Below are 21,760 nucleotides of genomic sequence, written 5' to 3'. Positions count from 1 at the left end.
TGAAATGTGCCCATTTCCTCCAGTTCAGTTACAATTTCAATTGTGTCTGTCTTTATGAGCACACAATACAATTCGATATATTTCAGATGGTGATTAACTAGGTCAGTCTGCACCTCTAATCCCATTAAATTAATTTGTGGACTGCACGAGTTGCGAATATGTGTATACACAATGGAGTTCTTTATTCCCTGCTTCCTCAAAGAGAGCATTTCTGACTTTCCGAAATGCTTTTGAGGCCGAGATCAAAGCCAATATAACATGACCGTGACATCGGATTCGCATGAGGTTGAGCTATGAACTTACATCATGCAGACTTCGCTCTTACTTAATGACAACGATCCAACAGTGTTTCTGCCTGGTTTCGAACCGGGGACTTTTCGCCTGTGAGGCGAATGTGAGAACAACTACACTTCAGGAACAGCTGACAATGCCCACGTGCAGTTTCACTTGTACCTGTCTTTTAGAGCACAGACTACCATTAGACATGTTTCAGATGGTGATTAACTCTGTTAGTCTGCACCTATTAACCCGTTACATTCTGTTGTAGACTGAACGAAAAGCTAATGTGCGCATGCTGTCAAAATAGAAACATTTATTTCCTGTCAGTGCGCCAAAATATTCAGCATTTAGTTTACAGGAAGCATTTGAGGCCGACGTCAAGCAAAGATAATATGAATCGAGATTCGGATAATATTCAGCAACAAACTGAAATCATTCAGATTTCTCTCACCCGACATGAAAAATCTTAATGTATTCTTCTGCCCGGTTTCGGACCCGGGTCCTTTACAAGCACTACAGTACAGAAACAAATGATAGCATATCGCACTCAATCGACCTGACTACAATGCTCAACTCCACTGTGTTGCTGCAGGTTCGCATGGTTAGATTGAGAACCCATGCCACTTCATACAAGAACACACTCGTTACTTTCAACCTGATGTATCAACTTATCTTGTAATTCCAAATTAAAAAAGCGTTCCTCCAGCAAATGCCTAAGGGAACTCAATGAGTTAAAGCTCAATTGTTTCAGTTCAGAGTTCAGAAGATGTTGAGTAATATCCGGCCCCAGTGGTGATTGGTTCATTCCTTTCCAGCAGGAGACACCCAATCAGCTCACATCTCCTTTATCCGACATTTCACCCAATCAGCTCCGAGTGTCTTCAGTCTCCAATTCATGACGTCAGAGGGAGGAGCAGGAACCATTTGAATCTGTTCTCAGAACAATGAGCTGAACAGAACAACATAAGAGAATAGGGAAGAGGTGTTGCAATGGACCATTTGCTCCTTCATTAGGGCCTGTTCCGCCATTCAGTAAAATCATTGTTGATCGCCCTCACAGTAAGAAGTCTCGCAACACTAGGTTAAAGTCCAATCAGTTTACTTGGTCGCACGAGCTTCCGAGAGACTGCTCCTTCATCAGGTGAGTGGAGAGTTGGGTTTAGAAACAGGGCATAGAAAGACACAGACTCAATTGCAAGATAATGGTTGGAATGCGTGTCTTAACAGCGAATCAAGTCTTTACAGGTACAGACAATGCGAGTGGAGAGCGGGGACAATGACAGGTTAAAGCAGTGTGAATTGTCTCAAGCCAAGCCAGTTAGTAGGATTTTGCAAGCCCAGGCCAAATGGTGAGGGTGACAAGTCGTGTGACATGAACCCAAGGTCCCGGTTGAGGCCGTTCTCGTGTATGGAAATTGGTTATCAGTTTCTGCTCAGCGATTCTGCGTTGTCGTGCGTCTTGAAGGCCGCCTTGAAGAACGCTTACCCGAAGATCGGTGGTTGAATGCACTTGACTGCTTAAGCGTGCCCCGACAGGAAGGGAATACTCTTGCCGGGTGATTGTCGAGCGGTTGCCATTCTTCTGTTGTCGTAGCGTCTGCATAGTCTCGGCGATGTACCATGCTTCGGGACATCCTTTCCTGCAGCGTATGAGGGAGACAACGTTGGCCGAGTTGCATGTGTATGTATCGTCTACCTGGTGGATTCTGATCTCACGTGTGATGATGGCATCCGTGTCGATGATCCAACACATCTTACAGAGGTTGCCCTGGCAGGGTTGTGTGGTGTCGTGGTCGCTGTTCTCTTGAAGGCCGGGGAGTTTTCTGCGAACAATGGTCTGTTTGAGGTTGCGCTGTTTTTTGAAGGCAAGTCGTGGGGGCGTGGAGATGGCCTTTGCGTGATATTCGTCTTCATCGATTGTACGCTGAAGGCTCCGAAGAAGATGTCATAGCTTCTCCACTCCGAAGATGTCTTGGCTTCTGCACTCTGGGGACGGACTGGAGGAGGAAGGGCACTCTGAGGGCTGTGTCCCGGACTTGTCTTCTGAGGAGTTCGGTGCGCTTTTTTGCTGTGGCGTGTCGGAACTGTCGATCGATGAGTCAAGCGCAATATCCTGTTCTCACAAGGGCGTCTGTCAAAAACGACACCGCTCAGACTCCTCCGTTCAACCCGAGCTGTTGGACTCTGGCAGCGGTGGGATTCGAACCCACGCCTCGAGAGAGACTGGAGCCTAAATCCAGCGCCTTAGACCGCTCGGCCACGCTACCACACGGGCAGTCTTGATAATCATGTCGTTTCATTGCATTAATACTGAAATATATCAAAATCTGTGGAGTTGGGATGGGCCCTGACGAAATCGTAGCCGAATCAGATGATCCTGAAATGCGCAGCAAACAAAAATCATCTCCAGTCAGAAACACAATGAGCTGCAGTGAAGGGCCGGCTCCATTTAAACTGTCCTTAACCTCGTTTAGCTCCCAGAAAGGACAATATGGCTTCCTGTTGAATTTGCTCAGGGTCTTCACTTGAGAAAGGACAGGACACAAGGCGAGACTGGGATTTGTGCGTTCTGCCTGGAAATAACTGATATTTGTTCTCACGCATTGGAGGAGAGCAATAAATCTTCATTTCCTGACCTGCAATCAAAACAGCAGTGAAAGTTTCAAACTCTAACCAGCAGACCAACAGATTACAGCGCGTTTTACAATTTGCTTTGCCCACGATCCTTTTGTTATTTTAGTTTCCACGCCAGACCACTTGCACCAGAAACTTCTCCTGCAAAATGGCACCTTCCGTTTCAACACCAGAGAAGTGTTCAGCCAATTACAGGAATAATTCCACGACAGTTATCGCGTCCGCCTCCCACGGCGTGAAACTGGTAGAATTTGTTTTCCAAATCATTTTCACTGCAGACTGAGGGAAAAGTTATATTATTCATATATTTGCAAATTTTAACGAGTCTGATGGGTTTCCCCTGCATTTTCTAGTTGTGAAGTCACGGGTCACTCCTTGAAAAGGGCAGAAGGTAAGGTTCGGCACAGAAAACGAGGGAGGATGTATTATTTGACACAAGGAATGATAGACAAGGCAACATTGAGCTGGTGATGGCGGAACTCGGGTGTTCCAATGGTGCAAAGTCAACGTCTTCACGGCCATGGTCTCGATGGCAGGTGACAAATGTGGAAATAAGTTGAGTATTTTTTTAAATGAGAAACCCGTCGATTGTGTGACGGAAGAGGAGGAAGAGAATGGCTAAAATGACGATGATCCGCTGATTGGGGAAGTCACTGTCAGCTTCCCTGCTGGTCGAGTGGTTTGGATTCGGCACGTTCATCACTGTGGACTGGATTCAATCCCCAGCCAGAGGGTAACTCGTTTGTATTGCTGTGTGAACTGACACCATGAAAAGGAATTCCGCATTGAATGAAACCAGATCTGGCAGCGTCTGTGGAGAGAGAAACAAAGTTAATCTTCCAGCTGGATCTTTCATCAAAGCTGGAAAAGTCGGAAATGTAACAGATGGAAAACAACTGCTTGGCTGTGTTTCCAAAATATTGTGAGGGGCTTGAGGGGCTAAATGTTCTATCCAAAATCTCAATCATATTCTAACCCATTGCCGGTATTATTCTGAGCAATAGTTACCTTCGACTGTTAGCGGAGCCGCATGGTCTTAATTACTAAATTTAAGTTTCAATATCTGAATTGCTGTGGATTCAAATCCCACCACTGCCAAAAAGTGCAGCTCGTTTGTCTTTTCAGCGAATGGCATTCTGTAAGAACGAAAAAGGAGGGATGAAAGGTGCAGCGTGACCTTCTAGAACAGAAGGTTCTCGACAGCAACTTTTGTTGCTGTCACTATTCAATGATTTAATATGAGTAACACGAACACATTGACACCGGTTGCAGTGGTGGCCAAGCGGCTCAGGCGGTGGATTTGAAATTATTGTTTTCTCACGGAGATTTGAACCTCACCCAATGCGCTGCTCAGCATTCATTCCTTTCGATGACTGCAGAATTATTATTCTTTCAATGGAATCAAAATCTTTCAAATATTCCCATCTGTTTTTCCTGCTTCACTTCGCATTCCTTCATTTCTGTTCATCAGCTAGAAATCACCAAAACCCCAGCCAGAAATGGAACAAAACTGAACCCAGTTAGTGACATCATTGATCTATGGGTGTTTGTGTCTTGTCAGCCCTCTGTGACTCTCGGTGTCTGTGTGTGTTCCTCTGTGCATCAATGTGATTCAGTTCCCAGAGGGGGTGAACACATTTTTTACCATCACAAACTGCGTTCACTTATTCATATACTTCAAGGCAAATGGTACAGAGAATAACAACAAGTTTGAAAGTTGCGAGAAAGATTGACTGATGCAGGCTTTTTTTGACTGGCTATTGCTATTTGACTCAGTGGCCGTGTGTTACACAGCAGTGGATGGTTGAAATTTTCACTGATCAACATTTAAACAGACAGTGGATTCACTCGGTGTGATGTTGCGTTCCAGTTATATATCTTCAACTATAGCATCAATTTCTATCAGTTACTGTGAATCCCATATTTCTAATAGGTTGGAAATATACAGCAGCATGATCCAATGTATCTCGTTTTATTTGAAATGAATATTCATCGATCGATTTGTATGACAACTCAGTGAATATCAGCAAGACTGGCAAAGTTTGGACAGTATTTCCCTGATGCAGAAGGACACAAAGTATATCAATATTGGGAACATAAGTAGAACCAGTAATAGAGGGAGTCTATTTGGCGCAGGATGCTCTCAAACCTCCTCCCTTTCAGTTGGCAGCAACTTTCCTGAACAATTTTCCAACAGAAATCCTGCGGCAGTTTAAATTCAGCGTTTCACTGCCTGGATCCAATTCAATTCCCATTCTCGATGCTGTGCTAATTGCTGTAACTCGCAATCAGTTACTGGTTTGCAAAGAGTCATATTGGACTCGGAAACTTAATTCTATATCTTGCTCCACATTTGTTGCAAGCCCTGTTGAGATCTTTCAGCACTTTCTGCTTTTATTATAACATGAATAACAGGAGAAGAAGCAGACCACTCAGTCCATCGGGACTGTTCCGCTATTCAATACCATCTTGATTGATCTTGGGCTACAACTCAGTTTTTCCACCATCTCCCCTTATCGCTGAATTCCCCAAGAGACCAGAAACCTGTTCATCCCAACCTTAAATGTGCTCGATGATGGGGCATACATAACTGTCAGGTACAGAGAATGCCAAAGATTCTCAGCCCTTTGAGGAAAGTCATTTCTCCTTATCTTAGCCCAAAATGATCAGCGCCTTATCTGTGCCACAGTGGGTAAGATTCCCCGACCAGCAGAAAAAAAAACAATCTCTCAGCCTCTATCCTATCAAACCTATTCAGAGCTGTGTCGGTGTAATGAGATCGCCTCTCATTCTTCTAAACTCCAGAGAATTTCATCACAGGACAACTCCCTCACCCCAGGAAGCAATCTGGTGAATCTTCTCTTTACCGTTTCCAATGCAAGCACATCCCTTTTTAAATTTGACTATCACATCTGCACAGAATATTCAACATGTCGTCTCAACTAACCCTGTGCAACAGCAGAAACACCTCGTTATTCTTGGACTCCAGTCTGCCGGCAATAAAGACCAAAATGTAATGTCCGTTCCAATTATCTGCTGCACCTACATGCTAACGTCACGCATTCCTTGGACAAACGAATCTATTCCATTCTTAATATCAACATTAATATTTTTCAGCTCGTCAAATATATTCTACTCTTTCTGTTTTTTTTACGAAGAAAATTTTTTCGCTTTTCAAGTTGGCACCTGATCTGCCCCTTCACTCATAAAAGCTTCCTGTTTTGTCGCGCAGTCTGTTGGACTCGACCCGACAGTTTCTTTCAACTAAGCTTGGTCTACTTGAGAACTGAACACACGATCCCTGGTTTACAAAGCCAGTACTCTAACCACTGAGCTACGGAGCCAAGCGCTGCAAGTCGCTCACATTACGTGCAGCATTATCAGTGGATTGAGGAACAGCATAGTGTTTGAGGTCGGAGATTTTTGATCTGGTGGAGAGTTTGATTTGCTGGAGAGCAGGAAATTAAAAGACGCAACTTGAAAATGACATGATTTGACATGTGTGCTGTGTGTGTATCTGACATGTATGTTGTGCTTGTTATGTGATTCTTCTTCAGAGTTGTTCGTTGTTGTTACATGGAGTCATAGAGTCATAGAGTCATAGAGGTGAACAACATGGAAACAGGCCCTTCGGCACAACTTGTCCATGCCGCCTTTTTATTCAAAACCCCTAACCTAATCCCAATTGCTCGCATTTGGCCCATATCCCTCTATACCCATCGTACCCATGTGACTATCTAAATGCCTCTTAAAAGACAAAATTGTATCCGCCTCTCCTACTACCTCTGGCAGCTTGTTCCAGACACTCACCACCCTCTGTGTGAAGAATTGCCCCTCTGGACGCTATTGTATCTCTCCCCTTTCACCTTAAACCTATGCCCTCTAGTTTTAGACTCCCCTACCTTTGGGAAAATATATTGACTATCTAGTTGATCTGTGTCCCTCATTATTTTATAGACCTCTATAAGATCACCCCTCGGCCTCCGACGCTCCAGAGGAAAAATGTCCCAGTCTATCCAGCCTCTCCTTATAACTCAATCCATCAAGTCCCGGTGGCATCCTAGACTTGCATCTCTGACTTTTCCAACTCCGATGCAAGTTCATTCAGCTGGAAGATTTAGACATTGCTCCCTTCACAGACGCTCTGAGGCGTGTTTTCATTAAATGAAGAATTGAACAAAAAGTTATTCACTCCGTGACTGGGGATTGAAACGACGTCTCGGCGCCGATTCTGGTCACGAGACCCTCAGAGACGCTGATGTGAGAGATTTTCAGTGAGTTGATCATCTCTGTACCCATTGCTTCATTTCCAATAACTTTCAATAAAAATAAGGAACGACGGGAAGCGGACATGACAGGATTTGAGCCTCAGTTAAAAAATCCCAATCTACCCCTGGGCCGGGACTGCAGTCTCAATGTTTGCAATCCTGTGGTTATATCGGCAGATAGCCATTCAGCCTGTGTTCCCGTTTGTATTCTCTGTCGGAGCAACTCAATTCCTTCCAGTTTTGACAAAGGGTGATCTGGACTCGAAACATCAGCTCTCTTCTCTCATAACTGATGCTGCCAGACTTGATGAGATTTTCCAGCATTTTCCCTTTTTGTTTTCGATTCCAGCATCTACAATAATTTGCTCCACTCCTTCCACATGCGCTTCTTTACCTCAACAACTGTTTACATTGGTCAGTGTCTCCGCTTTCTTCCGGCCAAAAACAACACGGCAGAAACTCCTGCATTCAATCTGAACTGCTGGATTTCAGCTGCACAGACCAAAAGTTAAACCCACTCGAGCAATGGCGGGATTTGAACCCACAGCTTATACAGAGATGGGACCTAACTACTGGTTTAAATTGCCCCGTCACGCTACCCCATAACCATCCTGCTCTTTACTGAAAACGTTAATGAAATTTAGTAGCAGCAAAGGAGCTAAGAAAGGCCATCAGTCGGTTTGAGCCTGCTCCTTCACTGAATCAATTCATCCTGAACTGTCGAACAAACAGAAATCACATCCAGTCAGAAACAGAATCAGCTGCAGTGAAGGACCAGCACCATTTAAACTGTCCTTAACCTTGTCTGGTTCCCAATATACTGCCAGATATGACATGAAAACCTCCTGTTGGATTTGCTCAGTCTTCACCCCAGGACACGAGGAAAGATTGTGTTTTATATGTTCCACCAGGCAATACCTGACATTTGTTTTTATGGTTTGGATGATTCACCACAAGTAAGTCTCTATCGCAAAATGGCACCTTCTGTTTCCACCACAGTGATATATTCAGTCCATTATAACAGACAACAGACATTCCACGCACAGTTATTACTTTCGCTTCCGACGGTTCAAAACTGGGCAGAAACGTTTTCAAACATTGTCGTTGCAGAGTGAGGGAAAGGTTTAATAATTCAGTGTGAACGCTAAAATCTGACCGATTTACCTTCCAGATGTTACCTTACATCACCATCTCTATCGTCAGCGCTTTGCAGCCTATCATTGTCTTTCTGCTCCTATATTTGTTCTTGACCTGTTGCACATGTGACATTTCCAGCTGTGATGGAGACTTGCAAACCTCACTCGGCTGATTTTAGTAGATCTGCTTTTGATCAGATAGCAAATCAGGTTATTTTTAATAGTTTGCCGAGAGCAATAAATAATTGTTTCCTGAGCGGGAATTGAAACCAAACAACACTGGGGTGGGACTGAACACAACTCCCTGGACAACCAGGGTCACGGGTGAAATGTGTTTTTCAAATTGACTGACCGTACATCACTTAATATGTCCAGTTTGGATGGAACATGGACTGCTTCAGCTAATGACAACACCGATTGAGTTCGCTAGGACATGAAATCGACACTGAGGTAAAATAGTCCCACAACATGCTGGAGTTTTTAGAACTAGAAATTAGAACAGTACAGCACAGAACAGGTCCTTCGGTCCACGACGTTGTGCCGAGCTTTATCTGAAACCAAGATCAAGCTATCCCATTCCCTATCATCCTGGTGTGCTCATTGTGCCTATCCAATAACCGCTTAAATGTTCCTAAAGTGTCTGACTCCACTATCACTGCAGGCAGTCCATTCCACACCCCAAACACTCTCTGCGTAAAGAACCTACCTCTGATATCCTTTCTATATCTCCCACCACGAACCCTATAGTTATGCCCCCTTGTAATAGCTCCATCCACCCGAGGAAATAGTCTTTGAACGTTCACTCTATCTATCCCCTTCATCATTATATAAACCTCTATTAAGTCACCCCTCAGCCTCCTCTGCTCCAGAGAGAACAGCCCTAGCTCCCTCAACCTTTCCTCATAAGACCTACCCTCCAAACCAGGCAGCATCCTGGTAAATCTCCTCTGCACTCTTTCCAGCGCTTCCACATCCTTCTTATAGTGAGGTGACCAGAACTGCACACAATATTCCAAGTGTGGTCTCACCAAGGTCCTGTACAGTTGCAGCATGACCCCACGGCTCTTAAACTCCAACCTCCTGTTCATAAAAGCTAACACACTATAGGCCTTCTTCACAGTTCTATCCACTTGAGTGGCAACCTTTAGAGATCTGTGGATATGGACCCCAAGATCTCTCTGTTCCTCCACAGTCTTCAGAACCCTACCTTTGAACCTGTAATCCACATTTAAATTTGTCCTACCAAAATGAATCACCTCACATTTATCAGGGTTAAACTCCATTTGCCATTTTTCAGCCCACTTTACATCCTATCTATGTCTCTTTGCAGCCTACAACACCTTAGCGGGTAAACGTGTAGGGATATAGGAGTGGGGCCTGGGTGGGATTGTGGTCGGTGCAGACTCGATGTGCCGAATGGCCTCTTTCTGCACTGTAGGGTTTCTACGATTTCTATGATTTCATCCACTACTCCACCATTCTTGGTGTTATCAGCAAATTTACTGATCCACCCTTCAGCCCCCTCCTCTAAGTCATTAATAAAAATCACAAAGAGTAGAGGACCAAGCACTGATCCCTGTGGCACTCCGCTGGCAACCTGCCTCCAATCCGAAACATTTCCATCCACCACCACCCTCTGCCTTCGATCAGACAGCCAGTTACCTATCCAATCGGCCAACTTTCCCTCTATCCCACACCTCCTCACTTTCATCATAAGCAGACCATGGGGGACCTTATCAAACGCCTTACTAAAATCCATGTATATGACATCAACTGCCCTACCTTCATCAACACACTTAGTTACCTCCTCAAAGAATTCAATCAAATTTGTGAGGCACGACTTGCCCTTCACGAATCTGTGAAGGGCAAGTCGTGCCTCACAAGTGATCGGGGTATATGAAATTCTAAAAAGAATTGATAGATTTAACGTCGACGAAATGTTTCTTCTCATGGGGCAATCGAGAAGAACAGCTCAAATGTATAGGTTGAGAGGCTGTAGATTTAAAACTAAGATGAGGAGGAACTACTTCTCGCAGAGGGTCGTGAATTTTTGGAATGCATTTCCCCATAGCGCGATGGAGTCTGAATCATTAAATGGCTTCAAGAAAGAGACAGATATATTCCTGATAATAAAAGGGATGAGGGGATATTGGAACAGATAGGGAGGTGGATTTTAGAACAGGGAGAGATCAGTCATGAACTGATTGCATGACGGTTCAGGCTCGAAGCGCTGTATTAGCCCACTTCTGCTCCTAATTCTATTTCCTAAGTGTAACTTTCAATTTTCAAAACCCACCAACTCATTACTGTGGCTCCAATTACATCCACAGGTTCCCCTTCATCCACAACACAACTGCGTCCTGTAAAGGACTTAGGAATGGCCCCATTCTGTGGTGTCATTACTTTAAAATTCTTTGTTTCCCCCATTTAATATCTCCTGATTTACACCCGGCCAGAGGCCTCCCCTCTTGTTATGCTGCTGCAAAACACTTCTTTAAAACTTCCTACATTTCTAACCATTCCCCGTGGTAATCAAAGATTATGGAGCTAAAATATGAGATTTGTTTTCCAGCATTTTCACCTTTCACTGCAGAAGTCTGAGTAGCTTTGAATGGCAATGGAAATATTTTCATTGAACAACTTCGCCAGCAGCGGCTCGTTGGACGAGGGGTATGATTCGGGCTGAGGGTGTTAACATCACCAACTTGCGAGAGGTCCTGGGTTCACAGGCCAAGCAAGAGGTCTCATTCAGCTGTCATTTCGTATTGGAAAAGTCAAAGGTTTTGTAAATGTATTTGCAGTGCAAACGGTGGGATTGGTTTACGTGGGATTTGGTTTGAGAACCTGAGCACACAGAGCAGGCAATCTATCAACACAACACACACAAGAAAATCAAGACATTAAAAGGTGAATATGCTTGTGGCCATTCACTTGATCTCTGGTCACCAGTTTAGAGGACCCCATGTTTGTTGGTTCAGGCAGCTGGCTGTGTGTATATTGTTATTCATTCATGGGTTGTGGATGTGTACCTCACTCGCTATTTCTGTTTTTCATTGTCTCTATATATCTCCCTCAGAATCTGTCAGTGTCTCTGACTGTGTTTTTATTACGTTGACCGATTTTGATCCTTGCACTCTTCATTCATTCGCTGTCTTGTGCATCCGAGGTTCACTGAATTGATTTCTGCGTTTCTCCTGGGAGGAGAGATTCAGCGGGATGAGTCTGTTCGCTCTGGAGTTTAGAATAATCAGAGGTGATCTTATTGAAAAGTCTGAAACTCGAAAACAGTTTGACAGTGTCCATGCTGAGAGGCTGTTCCCCCCACCCCAGGCTAGTTTATTATGAACAAAAAAAGGTGAATTGTGTAAGAGGAGTTCGGAATGTTTGGGAGAGGTGAAGCGAAGCATTGGAATATGTGAATGATGTAATTGATGATTGTGAGGAAGGGATAGGAACCTTGGGGATTCTGTAGGTCGATTCAAAGAACAAAGAACAAAGAACAGTACAGCACAGGAAACAGGCCCTTCGGCCCTCCAAGCCTGTGCCGCTCCTTGGTCCAACTAGACCAATCGTTTGTATCCCTCCATTCCCAGGCTGCTCATGTGACTATCCAGGTAAGTCTTAAATTCATTGTAAACTTTGAAATCAGGGCAAGTATCGACACCAGTTGGAAAAACATTTGTCTCCATACATTTTAGGTTATGGAAACCAACCTGATCCATGTGCCTGGCGAGCTCAGTCGGTAGAGCATAAAACTCTTAATCGCAGGACCGTGGGTTCGAGCCCCACGTTGGGCGTCATCGTTTTAAACTTTGCCCCATTCTTGGGTGAATTCCCGATCTCCGTTCCTCCAGAAGCATCACCGCTCAAACTGAGTCTTTCTCCTTTCTGCGTTGTTTATCTCAGAGTTGTGGGTTTGTGACTGAAAACTGCCTCCAGTTCACTGGAAGGCGGGAGTTTCGCGCTGAACTCAGCGAGAGGTTTTGTTCTCATTTATTGTGAGATTCAAACCCAGATCGGCGCGATTGTGTCAGTGGGAACAATAATCATCTCCATTGTAATTCAATCACTCCAGCCTCCCATCCTATCAAAAGACCGTTTGTCCTTTCCTCCTCTCCCTCTCTATTTTCCTTGATTCTGTACTTGTTTGAAAACCATTCAATGACAAATTTCTTCCAGTTAGGGTCAAAGGTCAGCAACCTGAATCATTCACTCTCTTTCCCTCTCCACAGAAGCTGTTGAAGCCGATGAGTGCTTCTAACATTTTCTGTTTTGAGGTGGGATTTGCAGCAACTACAATACCTTGCTTGGGATCACAGTGGATCACTTTTCTCTGACTGAACCTTACCTGTTTGAACAGTTAAAGGGCTGCGGTTTTAAATAATGAGACACCAGAATATGTCACCCTATTTGACATGAAATGAAACAAAATGAGAATTAATCATTTCATAAAATGCTGCTAATGCAATATATATTTCATTCTCAATGCCAGCATTTGTTGTCCACCCCTATTTCCCACTGAACTGCGTATTTTGCTGGGCCATTTCAGAGGGCAGTTAAGAGTCAATCACATTGCCTTGGGTTTGGAGTCCAATGGATGAAAGGGGAAGAATGGCAGATTTCCTTCTGCAAAAGGTCCAGATGAGTTTTCATGACAATCAGAAAACAAGCTTCATTACTGAGACTAACTTTCACTTCCGTTTCAGTTCTAGACTGTGGTGGGATCGGGACCTGTGAGCCTGAGCCACGGGATTCATGCTCCACTGATTTTACCACTACGTCACCATCATCCCCGAAGGGTATAAGTGTAAATCCTTCACATGGAACAAACAGCTTAATTTCACATTGAAAAAATAAGATTTAAAGCAGTGTACTGTGGAAATCATTGTCAGAGACTCAGGATACCGGGGAATTGATGAGATATCGATTGCGTTCATTGAAAGACAGAAAAATGTGGTGAATGCTCAGTGTGTGTGATGAAGGAGCTGCGCTCCGAAAGCTAGAGATTCCAAATAAACCAGCTGCACTTTTAGCTGGAGAGAATACTTACCGGGCACTGAAGGGCATTTGATTTACAATTCGCAAAAAGATGATTTTTATAAAATTAACAGCTTTCAGTATATCGCACCGCAATCACATTGCAGAAGGTGCAGTGGGTTACTCTCCTGGCCTCATTGCATCAGCTCCAGAGAACGATTGCTCAAGAACACAAAAAGCTCAGCGATAAAGAGGTCGACGGCTTCATTCATCAGCGGTTACCCTAGAGCACAAGACCTTTCTCCGAAACCACACACGCACGCACCCGCACGCACCCACCCACACACGCACACACACATGCACACGCACGCACGCACACTTGCTCAATAATGCTCAGGACACCTCAAATTCCTTGTTGGTCGAGTCGTTAGAATTCGCCGCCTTCAATGCCATGGTCTGGGTTCGATTCCCAGTTAGGGAATGATGATTCATTGCTCTCGTACAACACATGAATTAAGGAGAGTGGGTATTGCTTCCTGATTTAAAACGGGAGCGATACTTGTGGCAGGTTGAACAGCAAGGAGGAAAAATCTGCCCCAATCCACAATCCTGTCAATTACCCACAACAATTAATATTTCCATTAAGAAGTCTCACAACACCGGAGCGATTTGGAATCAAGAGCTTTCGGGGCGCTGATAAAATAAAGCAAATTTATTTTATTATCGGAGCAATTGAACCAGTTGGACTTTAACATGATGCTGTGAGTCGTCTTATTCTGCCCATCCCAGTCCAACGTCCGTATCTCGACATCATATTTACATTGCAATTGCTGGCACCTCCTGTCAAAATGAGTGAGCTATCTTCTGCTGCATTAAATTTAACTGTAGCCCACCACATTCAAAGAGTAATGTTTCTTATAAACCTTATTGTAGTTCATCTGTTGAAAAGGTTCATCTTATCACAGCTCCGCTTTCATCACACTGGAAGCGAATGTGAAAATATGAACAGTTTCAAAGCTGAACAACGTGCACACGATTGGAAGGTGAGTGCAACCGTGAGTAATTGGCACTGTGCATATTCCTGTACTCAGTTTCTGGGAGAATCAGGAAGCTGAAATTCTGGTGGTCCAGTGCTTAGGATTCGGCGCTTTCAGAGTCATAGATCGGCTTCGATATGCTAAGATTTAAAGTTTTTCATAATCCGTTCAACAAACCTGAATTGCTTCCTGATCGAAAACAGCTCTCTCAGAAGCAGTGCAGTTAGATCTATAATTCTGTGTCTGAATTGGAAATGTCACATGGGCAACAGTTGAAGAATAAACACAGATAGTGAAAGGCCGTGATAGGCTGCAAAGCGCTGCCAATACGGATGGGGATACAAATCTGTATGACAATGGGGTAGATTTTATCGATTAGGTTGACACAAATATCTCCTCGACCTGGATCCAAATCTCAGCCAAATCACAAGAAAACTTCTCGCTAACTTAAACACTAAGCTTTCCGACTTCACTCAGAAACCAGTAACTCTGAGACAAAGCGGGATGCAGTCTGACCACTCGATCCCCCTCCACACTTAATAAGAATATGCTGGATCCCGTGAACCAGCTTGCGACTGAGGGGATGTAGCTCAGCGGTAGCGCATTTGACTGCAGATCAAGAGGTCCTCGGATCAAATGCGAGTGCACTCTTCCTTGTCGAGCTGATACTTTTTTTTCAATTGGAACTGTCTTCCATTGGCTGCACAGCGCTTTGTGACGTCCAGCAACTGGGAAAGGCGCTACATAAATACAAGTCGGTCTTTCATTAATTATCTTTAATCCCAATCCTTTGGTTACTGACCCTCGTCAGTGGAAACAGTGTGTCCCTATCTGCTCTATCAAACAGCCCTTTCCCATGTGAACTATCTGCTCTCAATCTCAGGACTTTGCAATTATAAAAACAGCATTCTGGTGAAAGTTTAACTCAGTCCTCATTCCACTGATCTTTGCCGACTTGCTGTGTATTTTCCTTATTGAACACATTTCAGGTTGCGACAGACGGATTCCTGAGAAATCTGAGAAAGAAGGGGAGTGTGCAGGAAAATGGAAACCCAAGATAAAACATGGGTTAAAGTTTCGAGTTCAGTTATTGAGTTTAATAATATTTGAAATATATAAATTGTTACAAATAAGATGTTGGAGATAAATGTTCAATAAACTAACGTCGCCTAACAGTAGAGGCAGAAACACACGATACGTTTTTTTTTAGTGTTGCCCAAGGACTCAGTGACACTCAAAAACCGAGAGACAATGAAAGCAGATGGAGAGGGAAAAAAAGTGAAAGCCCCGTCACTGGATGGTCTCGAACCATCAAACTTTCAGTTAACAGCCGAACGCGCGAACCAATTGCGCCACAGAGACTGACGAAAATGGAGCTTACATGGCATCCTAAATCAGGGTGACAGCGTGTTGGCTGCAAGTTCGACGCCAATTCAATTTTCACCAAACCTGACACAGAAAGACCAAATGATGGCATCGTTTACAAATCTAAACATGTATATTTTATTATTTTACCCCACAGTGTTGTTGTGGTGTAATGGTTCATCCCTTCTAACATGGAAAACGGCCGTTTGATAGAGCAGGGAGGGACAGACTGTTCCCACTGACTGGGCTCAGTAACAGAGGACGAGGATTGAAGATCATGAAATATTTGCAATCATATAGAACCTATCCCGACCAGCGGACGTCACAAAGCACTTTCCAGTCAATGAAGGGCAGTACCTTAATTAACATGTTTTACTTGTTTCCTTAAAGTTCTTGGTTATTTGAATAAAATAGCTTGTTATGGCTGATCTTGGGGTACAACTCAGTTTTTCACCAGCTCCCCATATCCCTGAATTCCCCGAGAGGCCAGAAACCTGTCTATCCCAACCTTAAATGTATTCGATGATGGAGCTTCCATAACTGTCTGGCAGAGGGAATTTCAAAGATTCACAACCATTTCAGTGAAGTAATTTCGCCTTATCTTAGGCCGAAATGATCAGCCCATTTTCCTGAGACTGTACTGCCGTGGGTTAGATTTCCCGACAAGCAGAAGAAATCTCTCAGCCTCCACCCTGTCAAACCCAATCAGACTTGTGTAGGTTTAATGAAATCGCCTCTCATTCCTCCAAACTCCAGAGACTTTCAGCCCAATTTCCTCAGCCTCTCATCATACGACAACTCCCTCATCCCAGGGATCATCTGCTGAACCTTATCTGCACCGTTTCCAATGCAAATAAACCCTTTATTAAATGTGAATATCATATCTGCACAGAATATTCAACGTGGTCTCAACAAAACCCTGTACAACTGCAGCAACACCTCGTTATACTTGGACTCCAGTCTGCCGTCAATAAAGACTAAAAAGCAAGTTTCCTTCCAATCATTGCCTGCACCTCCATGCCAGCTTTATGCATTCCTTGTACAAATGCATCTATTCTATTCTCAATATCGACACTAACCTATTTTAGCTCTTCAAATATGTCCTGCTCTTTCGATTTTTTTACGAAGAAGGACATATCTTTTCGCTTTCCAAAATCACACCCGATCTGAACCTCGACTTAGCTCTTGTTTGACTTTTCGACTCTCTTCCCCTTTCCTACAGCTTCTATCAGCTAAACTTTGCCCGTCGGCTCCAGCGAGAATTGAACTCGCAACCCCTGGTTTACAAGACCAGTGCTCTAACCACTGAGCTATGGAGCCAAATGCTGCAAGGAGCTGCCACTAAGTGCAGCATTATCCGTGGATTGAGAACCAGGATGGGGTTTGAGGACGGAGATTTTTGATGAATGTGGAAATGTCTGAGGTGGAGAGCCGGAAGTTAAAAGACAGAAGTTGAAAGTGACATGATTTGACATGTGTATTGTGTATGAACTTGACATGTATGTTGTGTGTGACATGTGGTTCTTCTTCAGAGTTTATCGTTAATGTTACATCTCTGATTTTTCCAGCTCTGATACAAGTTCATCCAGCTGGAAGATTTAGCTTGTTGTTCCCTTCACGGACGCTGTTTTTATTGAATGAAGAAATGAACAAAAATTTATTCACTCCGAGACTGGGAATCGAAACCGCGTCACGGCGCCGACGCTGATCACTAGACCCTCAGTGACGCTGATGTGACAAATATGGAGCGAGTTGATCATCTCTGCACCCATTGCTTCATTTCCAATAACTTTCAATTAAAAAAAAGTCACAATGAGGAATGACGGGAAGCGCACATGATAGGATTTGAACCTCAGTTAGAAAATCCCAATCCATCCCCTGGGCCGGGACTGCAGTCTCAATGTTTGCAATCCTGCTGTTTATTTCGACAGACAGCCATTCAACCGGTGTTCCCGTTTATATTTTCCATCGGAGCAGCTCCACTCCTCCCAGCTTTGACAAAGGGTCATCTGGTCTCGAAATGTCAGCTTTCTTCACTCCTTACAGATGCTGCCAGACCTGGTGAGATTTTCCAGCATTTTCTCTTTTTGTTTCCGATTCCAGAATCCACGATAATTTGCTCCAGTCCTTCCACACTCGTTCCTTTACCTCAACACCTGTTCACATTGCTCTGTCGCTCCTCTTTCTTCATGCCAAAAACGACACGGCACAAACCCTTGCATTCAATCTGAAATGCTGGACTTCAACTGCAGGGACCAAAACTCAAACCCATTCTGGCATTGGTGCAGTCGAACACAACAACTCCGTAGAGACTGGACCTTCAGCCACTGGCTTAGATTACTCGGCTACGTTACCACGTAAGCAGCTGTGTCCTTTACTGGTATCGTTATTGAAATTAGCAGCAATGGAGCTGCGACAGTCCATCAGTCGGCTTGAGCCTGCTCCTTTACTGAATCAATTGATCCTGAACTCTGTAACAAGCAGGAATCACATCCAGTCAGAAACAGAATGAGCTGCAGTGAAGGACCAGCATCATTTAAACTGCCCTTAACCTTGTCTGGTTCCCACTATCCTGCCAGAAATGACAAGAAAAAACCTCCTGTTGAATTTGCTCAGTCTTCACTTCAGGGAAGCGAGATTGTGTTTAATATGTTCCACAAGGCAATAACTGACATTTGTTTTTACGGTTTGGATGAGAGCAACAAATCTCCATTACCTGACCACCAATCGAAACAGCAGTGAAAGTGTCAAACTCTAACCAACAGATCAGCTGCTTGTTGCCTGTTTTACAACTTGCATTACACACACTGCATGTGTTGCTTTATTTTTCGCGCCAGGCCAGACTACATTCACCACAAGCAAGTCTCTGTTGCAATATGGAACCTTCTATTTCCATCCCAGTGATACTTTCAATCAGTGACAACATACAGCATACATTCCACTTACAGTTATTAATTTCACTTCCGACTGTTTGAAACTAGAGAGAACCTTTTCCAAATATTTTCGTTGCAGAGTGAGGGAAAAGTTGAATAATTCAGTGTGAACGCCAAAATCTGACCTTTGTACCATCCAAATGTTACCTTCCATCACCATCTCTATTGTCAGCGCTTTGCAGCCTATCACTATCTTTCTGCTACTGTGTTTGTTCTTGACCTGTTGCACATGTGACGTTTCCAGCTGTGATGTAGACTTGCAAAACTCACTCGGCTGCTATTAGTAGATCTACTTTCGATCAGATAGTAAATCACGTTATTTTTCAATAGTTTGCTGACAGCTATAAATAATCGTTCTCTCAGCGGGAATTGAAAACAAACAACACTGGGGAGTACTGAATACAACCCACTGGACTCCCAGGGCCACGGGTGAACTGTGTTTTTCAAAATGACTTACCATATATCCCTTAATGTGTCCAGTTTGGATGGAACATAAGTGACTGCTTCAGCGAATGACAACACCGATTGTGCTTGCTGGGACATGAAATCGACAGTGAGGTCAAGTAGTCCCACAAGATGCTGAAGTGATCGTGGTATATAAAATTCTAAATAGGATTGAAGAAAGTGAAATCTTTTTCTTATGCGCAATCGGGAACACCATGTCAAATGTATATGTTGAGAGGTGGTAGATTTAAAACTGAGATGAGGAGCTTCTCACTGAGGGTCGTGAATTTGTGGAATGCATTGCAGTATAGCACGGTTGAGTCTGAATCATTAAATGATTTCAAGAAAGAGACAGATATATTCCTGATAATTAAAGGGATGAGGGGATATTGGAACAGGTAGGGAGGTGGATTTGAGAACAGGGAGAGATCAGTCATGAACTGATTGCATGCTGGTTCAGGCTCGAAGCGCTGAATTTGCCCACTTCTGCTCCTAATTCTATGTTCCTAAGTGTAAATTTCAATTTTTCAAACCCACCAACTCATCAATGTGGCTCCAATGTAATCTACATACATTACATCCACAGGTTTCCCCTTCATCCACACCACAACTGAGTCCTGTAAGGGGCTGAGGAATGGCCCCATTCTGTGGTTTAATTACTTTAAATTTCTTTGTTTCCCTCATTTAATCTCTCCTGATTTACACCCGGCAAGAGGCCTCAAACCCTCCTGTTATGCGGCTGGATAACACTTGTTTAAAACTTCCTACATTTCTAAAAATTCCCAGTTGTTCCCAATGAAAGGTTATGGAGCTAAAATATCAGATTTGTTTTCCTGTGCACACAAGCTGTCTGGCTTTCTGAGTTTTTCCAGCATTTTCACCTTTCACTGCAGAAGTCTGAGCAGCTTTGGATGTCAATGGAAATATTTTCATTGAACAACATCCTCAGCAGCGGCTCGTTGGACGAGGGGTATGACTCGGGCCTGGGGAGTAAGCATCTACAAACGTGTGAGCGTTCTCGGGTTCACATGCCGGACTCGATCCCTCAATCAGCTGTTGTTTCGTATTGGACAAGTCATAGGTTTTCTCAGTGCAAACGTTGGGATTAGTTTACGTGGGATTTGGTTTGAGAACCTGAGCACACAGTGCAGGCAATCTATCAACACAACACTCACACAAGAAAATCAAGACATTAAAAGGTGAATATGCTTGTGGCCATTCACTTTATCTCTGTTCACCAGTTTAGAGGACCCCATGTTTGTTGGTAGAGACAGCTGGCTGTGTGATTATTGTTATTCATTCGTGGGTTGTGGATGTCTACCCCACTCGCTATTTCTGTTTTTCATTGTCTCTATATATTTCCCTCAGACTCACTGACGATGTTTTTATTACGTTGACATCTTTTGCTCCTTGCTCTGTCCATTATTTCGCTGTCTGTGTGTAACCGAGGTTCACTGGATTGATTTATGCGTTTCTCTTGCGAGGAGAGAATCAGTGGGATGAGTCTGTTCGCTCTGGAGTTAAGAATAATCAGAGGTGATCTTATTGAAAAGTCTGAAACGGGGAAACAGTTTGACAGTGTAAATGTTGAGTTCCCTCCACCCCGGCTAAATTATTAAGAACAAAGAAAAATAAGGAGAATGATGTAAGAGGAGTTTGGAATATTTGGGAGAGGTGAAGCTAAGAATTGGAAGATGTGAATAATGTAATTAATGATGGAAAACCCGTATTGGTCTCCATGCATTTTAGGTTATGGAAATGGTTCGAGTGCATGTGCCCGGCTAGCTCAGTCGGTAGAGCATGAGACTCTTAATCTCAGGGCCGTGGGTTCGAGCCCCACGTTGGGCGACATTGATTTTTAAACTTTCCCTCATTCCTGGGTGAATTCCAGATCTCCGTTCCTCCAGAAGTGTCACCGCTCAAACTGAGTCTTTCTCCTTTCTGCGTTGTTTATCTCACAGTTGTGCGTTTCTGACTGAAAACTGCCTCCAGTTCACTGGAAGGCGGGGAGTTTAGCGCTGAACTCAGCGAGAGGTTTTGATCTCATTTATTATGAGATTTAAACCCAGATCAGCGAGATTGTGTCAGTGGGAACAATAATCAGCTTCAGTGTAATTCAATCACTCCAGCCTTCCATCCGATCAAAAGACCGCTTGTTCTTTCCTCCTCTTCCTCTCTATTTTCCTTGACTCTGTACTTGTTTAGAACATAGAACGATACAGCTCAGAACAGGCCCTTTGGCCCACGATGTTGTGCCGAGCTTTATCTGAAACCAAGATCAAGCTATCCCACTCCCTATCATCCTGGTGTGCTCCATGTACCTATCCAATAACCGCTTAAATGTTCCTAAAGTGTCTGACTCCACTATCACTGCAGGCAGTCCATTCCATACCCCAACCACTCTCTGCGTAAAGAACCTACCTCTGATATCCTTCCTGTATCTCCCACCACGAACCCTATGGTTATGCCCCCTTGTAATAGCTCCATCCACCCGAGGAAATAGTCTTTGAACGTTCACTCTATCTATCCTATTCATCATTTTATAAACCTCTATTAAGTCTCCCCTCAGTCTCCTCCGCTCCAGAGAGAACAGCCCTAGCTCCCTCAACCTTTCCTCATAAGACCTACCCTCCAAACCAGGCAGCATACTGGTAAATCTCCTCTGCACTCTTCCCAGCGCTTCCACA

The 21,760-nt window shown here is 43.9% G+C and overlaps 3 non-coding genes across 3 annotated transcripts; 1 reads left to right on the top strand and 2 right to left on the bottom strand.

The window, feature by feature from the left end:
- Positions 1-2,464: 2,464 nt before the first annotated feature.
- On the bottom strand, positions 2,465-2,546 carry trnal-uag (transfer RNA leucine (anticodon UAG)). Its single transcript has one exon. It is a non-coding gene; the product is annotated as a tRNA-Leu (tRNA).
- Positions 2,547-16,943: 14,397 nt separating this feature from the next.
- Positions 16,944-17,016, bottom strand: trnat-ugu (transfer RNA threonine (anticodon UGU)). Its single transcript has one exon. It is a non-coding gene; the product is annotated as a tRNA-Thr (tRNA).
- A 3,832-nt stretch (positions 17,017-20,848) lies between these two features.
- trnak-cuu (transfer RNA lysine (anticodon CUU)) lies at positions 20,849-20,921 on the top strand. Its single transcript has one exon. It is a non-coding gene; the product is annotated as a tRNA-Lys (tRNA).
- Positions 20,922-21,760: the final 839 nt, after the last annotated feature.

Source organism: Mustelus asterias, chromosome 30 (genome assembly GCF_964213995.1).
Source record: "Mustelus asterias chromosome 30, sMusAst1.hap1.1, whole genome shotgun sequence".
Classification (NCBI taxonomy): domain Eukaryota; kingdom Metazoa; phylum Chordata; class Chondrichthyes; order Carcharhiniformes; family Triakidae; genus Mustelus; species Mustelus asterias.
The sequence above is the reverse complement of the archived record's forward strand: the minus strand, read 5'-3'. Positions and strand labels throughout refer to the sequence as shown.